Below are 10,703 nucleotides of genomic sequence, written 5' to 3' on the forward strand. Positions count from 1 at the left end.
TTTGTGTCCCGTGCGAAACCAGAAGTCAACGTTGATTTCTCACGTAAGTTACGTACTTGAGTAACGCCACTTCCAGAGTTATTTTAACCCAAACCACAATCTTTTCCTAAACCTAACTAAATAGTGTTGTTGCCTAAACCTAACTAAGTCGAAATTTTCCTGAACCCTAATTACCGGTAAGTAGCTTTATTGCCTAAACCTAAGGAAGTTGTTTGCTGTGAAGATGGAAGTTTATTTTGAATAGACTGTATGCATGTAAAGAGCGTAAAATTGACTTGTGTTTCTGTACATTCATAGGAAAATGAATGAAAAAGGAGGAATCATTTTTTTTGTAAGATATCATGCGACCCCTTGTATGAGAATAAGTTGGTATATTACTCAGAATGTGCCACTGGAGGCAGGACTGTGTTATGAATCGTTCATCATGCCAAAAAATGACATATTGTACTCATAGGGGCATAAACATATAACACATAGCATTAATCATTTTTCATGAATGTGCCCTGTGGCCACCATGAAGGTTGAGATTGAATTATTTAAGCGTTGGCAATGTGTTTTCACTTGGATTTCAAATAATGCCTTTCAGCATCTCTGATTATAAAGTGCAGAGGCCACTCACTGCGATGGCAACATCAAGCCTCGAGGAGCAAATTGCTGGCAGTGTCAAAGAACAGTCTGCTACTTAATAGATTCTTGTCTTCCACTGTTCACTTCACTGACAACTTGCAAACGGCCTTCTCACACATTAGCTCATCTCTGCTCTCCTTTATGCAGCGCTGCTACTTCTTCCCCAGACTCACTGCAGTGTCTTCCCGGGGTATATAAAATACTGACCAATGATGTCGGGCTTCCACTTTTGGCTCTTTCTCCAGCCCTCATCTGATGATGTTGACCTGGACGTGAGAAGTGAGGCACCCTCTGCACTTAGACTGGTGCCTCATTTTTTTTGCTGGAAGAACTGTTCGGTGGTCATTAGACAGCGGCCAGTGTCACTGGCCTCTAGAGACGTGCGCAGACTCTCTGAGGACCACGAACATAAAGGAAAAAGGAGCTCCTCTACTTCGCTTACAGTAAGGGCAACAGTTAGGGTTACCAACGAGGCACTTGGGCCAACTAGAAGCATGTGGGGGACGAGAAGGGCACTTTGGTATGATATTAGGGCAACAATGAAGCATGGATGTGTCTCATTGGGCCCAGACATATCCTCATGAAAGGGCACTCCAACCAAAAAGGGACCAAAAAGGGACTGGTGAAACAAAGCATCTAAATCATCCACTTCCTTTTTAATCAACCTTTGTACAGTGTAGCACTTTTTTTAGAATGTTTAATGTTATTTGATGTATTGTCATTTTTACCATAATCATTGAGGCTTAATTCTGAACTCACACCAAGAAGGTCCTAAGTTTGTATCCTCTAGCTAAGGCATTTTTAAGAAGAGTTTGCCCTGTTCCTCTTTATGTGTGAGCTTCCTCTGTCAGTCCAATGCCTCCCGTTCTCATTCCTAGGGCATCAAATACCGAGGCTTTGTCAACGGCATCGGCGTTCGATACCAAACGCACTGGGCGTTCAATTTACTGCGATGTAAACCCATCCGTGGCAACAGTAAACGCTTTGAGAAAGTGTGCCGGGAGTCAATGTGATGACGTAGCTTAAGGAGCGAAAAGACAAACACCTGACGGGCGGGAGTTGAGGTGGATGGGTAACTATAGCAGTTTCGATGCCAAAAATAAAGTGACGAAAACAGTGGCATCGGATCAAAAAATGTGTATATTTGTCGTTCTGGATGGACAACGTATACAGCCAAGGACTCTATTAACCCAATGGAGCCCAAAGTGTGGGCAACAGTTCAAATGGAAATGAATGGATGGCTATTATTGTGATTCTGTTTGTGAGGTAATGACTCTTTGGATTAGTGGCCTAAAGGTTCTTCCAAAACTGTGTTAAAGAGCATTGATTTCTCATTGATTGTCCTTTATATTTGTATTATTCCTATAACATTTATGTTTTTTTTAATATATCATTTAATATAATAAATCCATCCATTCATTATCTGTAACTGCTTATTCAGGGTCGTGGCTGGGAGGGTGGGGGGTTGGGGGGGGGCAGGAGCCAATCCCAGCTGACATTGGGTGAAGGTGGGGTAAACCCCAGACAGGTTGCCAGGCTATCACAGGTCTGAAACATAGAGACAGACAACCATTCACGCTCACATTCACAAACAATTAAATTGTCTTATCATTTATATTTTGTTATTGTTTTATAGCATCTTAGGCCTTTAACTTTTTGCCAGATGTATTGGAAGTGTAAGTTAAAGAAACCATTCATTACTTTGCCAAACAGGGTGGCCTACAGCTGTCCTCATAGTTTTGATGTATCTAGAGCAGGGGTCTCAAACTCGCGGCCCGCGGGCCAATTGCGGCCTGCAAGACGATATTTTGTGGCCCCCACCTTGATATGAAAGTTTAATGTTAGTGCGGCCCGCAAATTTTTTTTTTTTTTTTTTTTTTTATAAAGTTTTTTTTTTGGGGGCATTTTTTCATTTTTATTGACAGGACAGTGGATAGAGTCTTGGAAAGGGGGGAGAGAGAGAGTGGATGCGGAAAGGGCCACAGGCCGGATTCGAAACCGGGCCGCCGCGGTCAGGACCAAGTCTTGTTACATGGGCGCCCGCTCTACCAACTTAGCTAACCAGGCGCCCTTGGCCCGCGAGTTTTATGTGAATGGCAGTTTGCCGTGGAAGGTCCCTTTGTTGCGCGAGCCCGAGCTGAACGAACCTACCAATCACAGTGGGGTATATGGCTCCCGGGGGCGGGCAATCGGCCGGGCTTGATGCAAGCAGAGAAACATTTCACAACAACTATGGCGGCGCCCGTGTAACATCGCATAAGCCTGATTAAAGCTTGATTTATACTTCTGCGTTGAATCGACGCCGTAGCCTGACGTGCACCTCTCCAGAAATGTAACTACACGTCGCGGCGACGCAGACCGCAACAGCTGTGATTGGTCCAGTCTCTCAGCGTTGCTGAGCGGCCAGGACCAAGTTCTACTTCTCTCTGCCTCCATCTTTTCAATGTTTGTTCACACAAATCGACTCAGATATATTTTCTCTTTTCGGCGTTGCAGTAATGTCAGTAAAAGTTCTGTGGTTCAACAGTTATTAGCTCCAACTCCGTTCAGTTTCTGTTTGTAGTACAAGAAGAAGAAGGAAACTCATAGAGACGCCGCCGCCAACTAGCGGTTTGGTGGTGTAATTGCAGAGCAACACAAACACAGCAGGCACAACTTTATTGCGGAGTGACACCAAGTGGAATGAATATATATCTTGTCACACAGCCCCAATCATGTCTTTTTCAAAGCCTGCAGTGAAGAGAAAGGTTGGTGATGAGCACAGACAATTTCAGGAAAAGTGGGAGACGCAATAGAGGCCATGTTCAGAAGAACCGTTCATGTTCTTCAATGTTCCATTCATGTTCAGGACAGTTCATGTTCAGAAGAACCGTTCATGTTCAGAAGAACCCATTCAAGTTAAAGAACTGTTAATAATGACGTTTGAGAAGATTGTTTTTTTTTTTAACAAAGCTTTTTTTGTGGAATACCTGATGCGGCCCAGCCTCACCCAGACTCTGCCTCCAGCGGCCCCCAGGTAAATTGAGTTTGAGACCACTGATCTAGAGAGTCGATGTACTGCTTCATTCACTGCAGCACAGGAAGGAAACTCGCTATTGAAGCTGCGTATAAAAAACATGAACTCATAGCTGTATATAGCTCTGAGTTCAAATCCTTTTCTGATTTTGGACATTACTGCATATGTTTTGTCAATATGTTCTCACTTTCTCTTTCACATTATGTTTTTCTCTGTGAGTTGCAATAGGCCACACAATGCCTCTCAAGGCCAATCACATTCAAGTGGTGCTTAACAGAGGGCACCATCCTTCAATCAACCTGTCTCTCGAATATAGACCAGCGTGCTGGAGTTAAAGAGAGTCGAAGCAGGTCATTAATGAATGAAAAGGATAAATGAAAAGAGCGCTGGAGGGAAAGGACTGAGGGGGGGAGGACAGGATAGATTGCATAGACCAGAGCCATGATTCTTCTTACACTGGAGCGAGCTCTCTGGAAATGAAAAGGAGAAAAAGAAGGAGTAAATATGAGGAGAAAAATGAGACACTGTGAGGGAGAGAAATGTGAAAGGTGGCAGAGGGAGATTGAAGGCCAAGGGGAAGAATGCCTGTAAGAATGAACAAAGAGCAAGGTGGTATGGCTCAGAGGGTCTTGCTGAATTAGTAATTAAAGATAAATGTGGAACAGTGAGTCCGATTTGTCAGAAGAAAGAAGAATGTGATCAAGGCTTTTAAAGCAGAGGCAGGGAACCTTTTAACCCTTCAAATCGATTTCTGAACTATTTTTCACTTCATTCCCTTTATTGTAGATATTTTGCATATAGTATCTGATGTTGTTTTCCTCTTAAAATTAGGTATCCCCAAGGGACTCTACGTAAGAACCAGAAATTGCTTGTTAACAGCGACACCTGTGGCCAAGTCAACAAAAGTCAGCGTCCTGTTGCTCGCTCTCGCTCTACATAGACATGAATGAGCATCGGTCAAAACAGAGGGGCGACACACGTCAGCTAAAACACAATATCACTCTATATTTCAGCTGCTTGGCAGTAATGTTAGCTGACCAGATGAAGGTCTCTCCATGAATCAATGCTGATCCTAGTGTTGGCTTTTCCTGCTTCAGCCTCCTGACCGTGGTCGGAGGGAACAGGGGAGACACCGGAGTTTTGGTCGGAGACGATAACGTTTCTCTCTGCGGAGCCCCGTCACTTCACAAGACACGGGAAACCTCTGTTGGTCTGGAGGAGCTGCAGCATTTATTTCTGCACAAACTTCCACTGTACATTCACTAGATATTCTCAGAGCTAAACCATCTCTTCTGCAGTGTGTAGTGTGCGCGCATGACCGTGAGAGTGGAACGAAAGAGCGAGAACGAGCGTGGCGTGTGAGTGAAGGCCAGCAGGCAGCGGAGCAGAGTACAGCAGAGACTCCGGCCCTGGAGACCAAAGCTACGGTCTCCCCTGTGTCTTCTGACCAGGGGGCCGAAGCAGGAAGAGTCAACACTGTTTTGCAAGACGGGCTTTACTAGATATAACTTTACGGTTTTGGTGCTTCCATGTAGTTTGTGTTGGACTCTGAGTCTGAACAGTGTAGCCACACGCGAGCGCGCATGGGACACCGACCCACAATGATTTATACGTGTAAGAAGTTACAAACGGTACCTTTAAAACTACTAAGTTTGTAAAGTGAAAATTAAACTGAATATTGTGAACAAAGGACACAAACAAACATTGTACCGTGAAAGTGAAACTGAAGACATGGGACACGAAAAAGTGGTCTCCTGAATTAAAGCCTTGTGTTTGTTGGACCCATCCACCTCCACTCCCTCCTGTCCATAGTGTGTTTTTGCTCCCGGCGAACTTTCTCTGAGCCTTTACTGTTGCCATGGATGGGTTTACATTGTAGTTTATGGAGAGCCAAGTGTGTCTTATAATGATGCTAAAGGGTGCCGTGTGCGGCAGTACCAAATACAGACAGCCGTGACAATGCCTCGTTATTTGACACCCTTTGGATAAGATATTAATAAGATATTAATTTAATTAATCTAATTTTCATGGATACAAAATGCCCCTAAGACACATGCACTGAAATACTGCACACTGTACTTACAGTAAGTAGACCCAGAGATGCCAATGAGAAACATATTTCACCCTGACGTGATGAAGAGAAACATGATGACCAAGAAAAGAAAAAAAGAAAGGAAATAACCTAAAAATATACCCAAATGAGCACGGAGGAGGTCCGTGTGTTAGTCATGGAGATGAATTTCTGATTGGAGTTCTCAGACGATTGAGGTAATTGCCTCGCTCTGACTTTGGCAGAGCTAATTTGCCAGATAATTTGCAGAGCGCAGAATGAATCGCACATACTCTCTCAGGTCAGCAGTTCACTGGGTTAATGACGGTGATGACTGACCTTGTGAGGATAACAGAGCGAAAAGGAGAGAGAACTCAAGACACCATATTTAATCTGGGGTATGAAAAAGAGAGTACATTTACACTTTATGCCCCTGAAAATGTTTGCATATTACATGGTTACTTAAAATACAGTTAATAACATACAAATTGCCTGAGAAAAGCCTTGGCCCGTTTTGTTCTATTTATTATCTCCTATCTATCTATTAAGGGGCTTTATATATACGTATGTATGTGTGTGCGTGAGGGTAACTTATGAAAACTTCAAATTAAAAACAGGAATGCATGTTTTATCAGCCAAAATTCCAAGGCGAAGGTGAATCAGTTATGTTTCCCCTAATTTAGACACTTAAGATTTGCCCAAATTAAATTCCGGTGTCGAGCATGGACACAGTGGTCATGGTCCACTGATCTCTCCCCAACACAGGAAGTGATTAATTGGTGTGGAAGATTTTTAAATAACCTCTTATAACCTCCTGTGGATGTGGTATTGTTCTTCCTCCCTCCTTCTCTCTTCTCTCTCTTGCCCTCTCTGCAACTTGCAGGCAACCGTGTTCTAATTAAATACCCGAAATTTACATATTATAGCCAATTACCGTGTCGATTATTTAAATTTGACCTGACACCTTCCATGGTGCTGTGTGGGCTGTGTATTTCTCTCTGTGCACATAAGTTAATTTAAAGTTGTTTTTTTTCACGCTGAAGAAAAAGCACAGAAAGAAATTTAATTAAGTTAAATAGCTTGTATTGATCTGAATAAAATATAGCCGTATGTGTGATAAAGATCTGTACGTCAAATGTCAGATGTTAACCGTGACAAAAGCAGAATCAAAACTGATAACTTGACACTTTTAGGCCAACATTTAAAACAGCCACTAATCTGATGCTGATCTTTGATTCAGATTTTTCTTCATTGTAAAGTATTTACTAATTCTTACATTGAATTAACACCGGAGCAGCGGCAAAGCACAGCCTGTGGTGAGCTGGCATCTCTATGAACAGCTGCGGCGGCCGCTCCCGAGCTCAGCGAGCTGTGGGCTTTTCTTTCTGTTGCAAAGTGCGGCCAAACTAAAGTTGAGTACCGGAAGCTAATCAATAAACAGAACCTGTGACATGTTGACCCATGTTACAAAGAATCTCTTCCCAACTGAAACACATGAACACGCCTCCCGGCTGCAGAAAAATGTTGTTATTGTGGCGAGACACACTTTGCTGCTGCTGCCTGGTATGAATTCTGCATTAGAGTCATCATCTTATAAATGTCTGCACTGCACAGTATGTGATTTTTAAGTAGATGAGAAAAATAAATTATCTATGGCCTCTCTGAGAATAAGAATGACCTCAACTCTTTCAGAATGCAGCATCTTGTATTTTTCACAGAAAACATCTTATCTTTATACATTCCTACATTCCTATGAAATAGGATTCATTTTAAATTTTACTGATCCCTTTTAAGGCCAGCACAGGTGTGGCCCTGGACTATGTTTGTTGTCTTTTATCCCCCTTTGTACCAGGCAGCTGCCCGTGATCTTGGGAATGAGGCTCAGTTTCAGCTCAGGACAGCCTTTAGACTAGCCTGCCATTAAAACTCACACTTGCCTTCTCAATTACTTGTTTCCTGCAAGATTTCTATAAACATCACCAAAACTAAAATATTTTTGTTAACACTTAATTTTACAGGTCTGCAAATCTCATGTTAATTAAGTGATAAATAACCTATTTGAAATTTCTTTGGTATTACTGACACTACGTGTCATGATAATGCATTTTAGGCTTTATGTCATTTAATGCCACATCGTTACAGTGAAACGGTCAGCCAACAAAACTACGGTAACTGCTGCAGTTAGGTTTACATGTAGGCAAAAAAACCCCACTTAGTTAGGTTTAGTTAATATGTTCGTAAACAACGTAACATAAGTACGGAAAACATGTCACATATGTTGTGACAACATGTTGTCAAGACAACACAGGTCTCTTAGTTGAAAGTCCTGTGTTTGTTTGACCCATTCGCCTCCCATTCTGCCCACTTTAAGCAGTCTTTCTCACTTTTTATTCTACATCACTAGCTCTGAACATAGCATATTCACGCTGATGCATTTACATTGCAGTCAGTACAGACTACATGGTGTGAAATGACACCTATAAGCAGCAATGACATTGTTATTGCACGCTAAATTACTTACAAATTGGCGTGTCATTCATACGCCATTTAGTATTTAGTGAGACCAGGCTGGACAGACACTTACAGTATAATAACAATAGTGAACGTAATGTTACATTGACACTGCTCATTTGCCCTCATAGCTTGTTTTGCATCTTATCTAATTATCCCTCAATACTGGACCAATTTAAAAAAAATGTTGTCCCTATTAGTCAGTTAGACACAAACACATGAGACAAACCTAAGTTACCCTTTAAGACTAAACCAGGTTCTCATAGTATGTGATTGTTTTTGGGAATGGTTGAGAGAAACCATCCAATCAAGAAAGTGGGAGCTGACAGAAAACATTTCTCCAAATTACATGAAATATTGAAAATTGTGAGTGCACAGTTTGAAAACTAACACAAAAAGAGCGGTTTGTTATACATAATGCAGCCTCATGAAAAATCATCCATCAAGACAGTTCAGCCGGTCGTTCGGTGTGCAATTTCATCACAGAATATAACAACTACTAGAAAATCCATTACAGTTTAACAAATGGCCTTTTGTAACCTTGAGCAACTCTGCAATGAAAATGTGTAGACATAACATAAAAGGTACTCTGGACTCATTTGAGCGAGCCAGTTCAGACCTCAAGAAAGGTTGTATATTTAAATTAAAATTTGCTGGTGTGGGAGATTGGGGCACAATGCATATTCAGATGCTAATTCTAGGCATTTGTCTGTGAAGCAGTGGCCCATATAATTTGACTTTGTGTGGGACTGTCCTGAGTACCGGCTCAGGCTGAAGAGACGGAAATTAAATGTTTATGAGATGATGCGAGAGAAATACCGAGAGAGAATACAGTAAAAAAAAAAGAAAAAGAAAAAACAATAATGTCCATATATTTTTTGCAGTTCACTCAGTCAGAAAAACACTTCAGCATATTCTTTATGGCTTTGGCTGGTGGCAATTTTATGGTAGGAATTATTGTTTTGGTTTGTTTCTACTACTTTTTTTTCCCATTTTCATTTTACCCAAATAACTGACAATCTACAGTAATCTCTGTTGAGGCTTTCATGTGCTGACACAGCTCTTTGCAATCCTTAAAAGCATCATTGATATTGGTTGTCCATGTACCATTATTTCATGTGGACACTAGCGAGTATTTTATACACAATAACAAAGTTTTTTTTCTTTTGTTTTCATTTGCATGCTACCCAAATTATTCACGATTTAAACATATTATAAATAATGCTACAAGTAAGGTTTCTTCCTTTTTTTTAATGGAATTTGGCTTGGTGGTCTTTCCAAAGTGATTATTTTGTACTGACAATCACAAAATAAATATTGCAACGGTAAATTAATATTTTTCTCACATGGACCATACACTAGTCACTCTGAGATTTTAGAGGCATTTTCAGAGGTATTACAGTAAAAGAAGGAATCCTTCAGTCAGAAAAGCCAAGTAAATTCCCTTCAAGAGAAATTGATTAATTCAGGCGGTATCACCAGGCAGTGACTATGACTCAGGGCCCAGTCACAGCATTTATAACAGAGACATTTCAGACTGAAATCAATCCATTTCAATGAAATTGCTGCAGAGGAAACGTAAATCTGTGTAGAGCTTTTGCATGAGCTTTTGCATGTAGACTTTGGCTTCAACTTTGATTTGCAAATTGGAGCTGTTGACCAATTGCAAACCGTCTTGACAGTGCTGAGCTTTGAGGTATAGAATGTCCAAAATGGAAGAAACTACCATCGTTTCTACCATCGCTTGTACAGTGCTAATCCTCTATAACCACCCTGAAAAACACATTTACACTCTCAACTCGACAAATACTGCCACTTGATCAGTGCCTCTCAGCATCGGAGACCGAGACCGACACCGACACACGGGGTACCCCTCTTGCGTTGCTTTTGGACGGACCATGGAAGGCGTGTCAATATACGCTCGTTACATGCATAGTGTGCTTTCAAAATAAACTTATGTTTTCACAGAAAGTTAGGTTTAGGCAACACAACCACGTAGGTAGGGTTAGAAAACGGTTGTGTCTGACGTTAACTTCACTGGACTGATGATACTGACGAGTCATGTAACTAAAGACTTCCGTGACAAAATAAGTCAATGTTACTTTGAGTTTCACACGGGACACAAACACCGGTCTCTTGGTTGAAAGTTTTGTGTTTGTTTGACACATCCACCACATAGGGAATTCTCTTAAGGACGCTCTTAATACTACATCACTTGTTCCGTCCGTCGAATAACACTGTGGGTGGATTTATATTGGAGTTAGTTGAAAACCGGGCTTTCACATACTGCTGCTAAAGGGTGCCTCCATGCGTCGGATTCCGATGCCTTGGTGCACTTACCAAACTGCGGTATTTCACGAGTTGGGAGTGAGAACGGGTTGTCCTGAATGGCAAGTCATCTCATTGCAAAGGTTGACACGTGTAACATCATTTATAATTATTGTGTAGAAACAAAAGCATATTTTATATAATATGGAGTAGTAAAGTTTTTCCAGAGAA

Source organism: Sebastes umbrosus, chromosome 2 (assembly GCF_015220745.1).
Source record: "Sebastes umbrosus isolate fSebUmb1 chromosome 2, fSebUmb1.pri, whole genome shotgun sequence".
NCBI lineage: Eukaryota > Metazoa > Chordata > Actinopteri > Perciformes > Sebastidae > Sebastes > Sebastes umbrosus.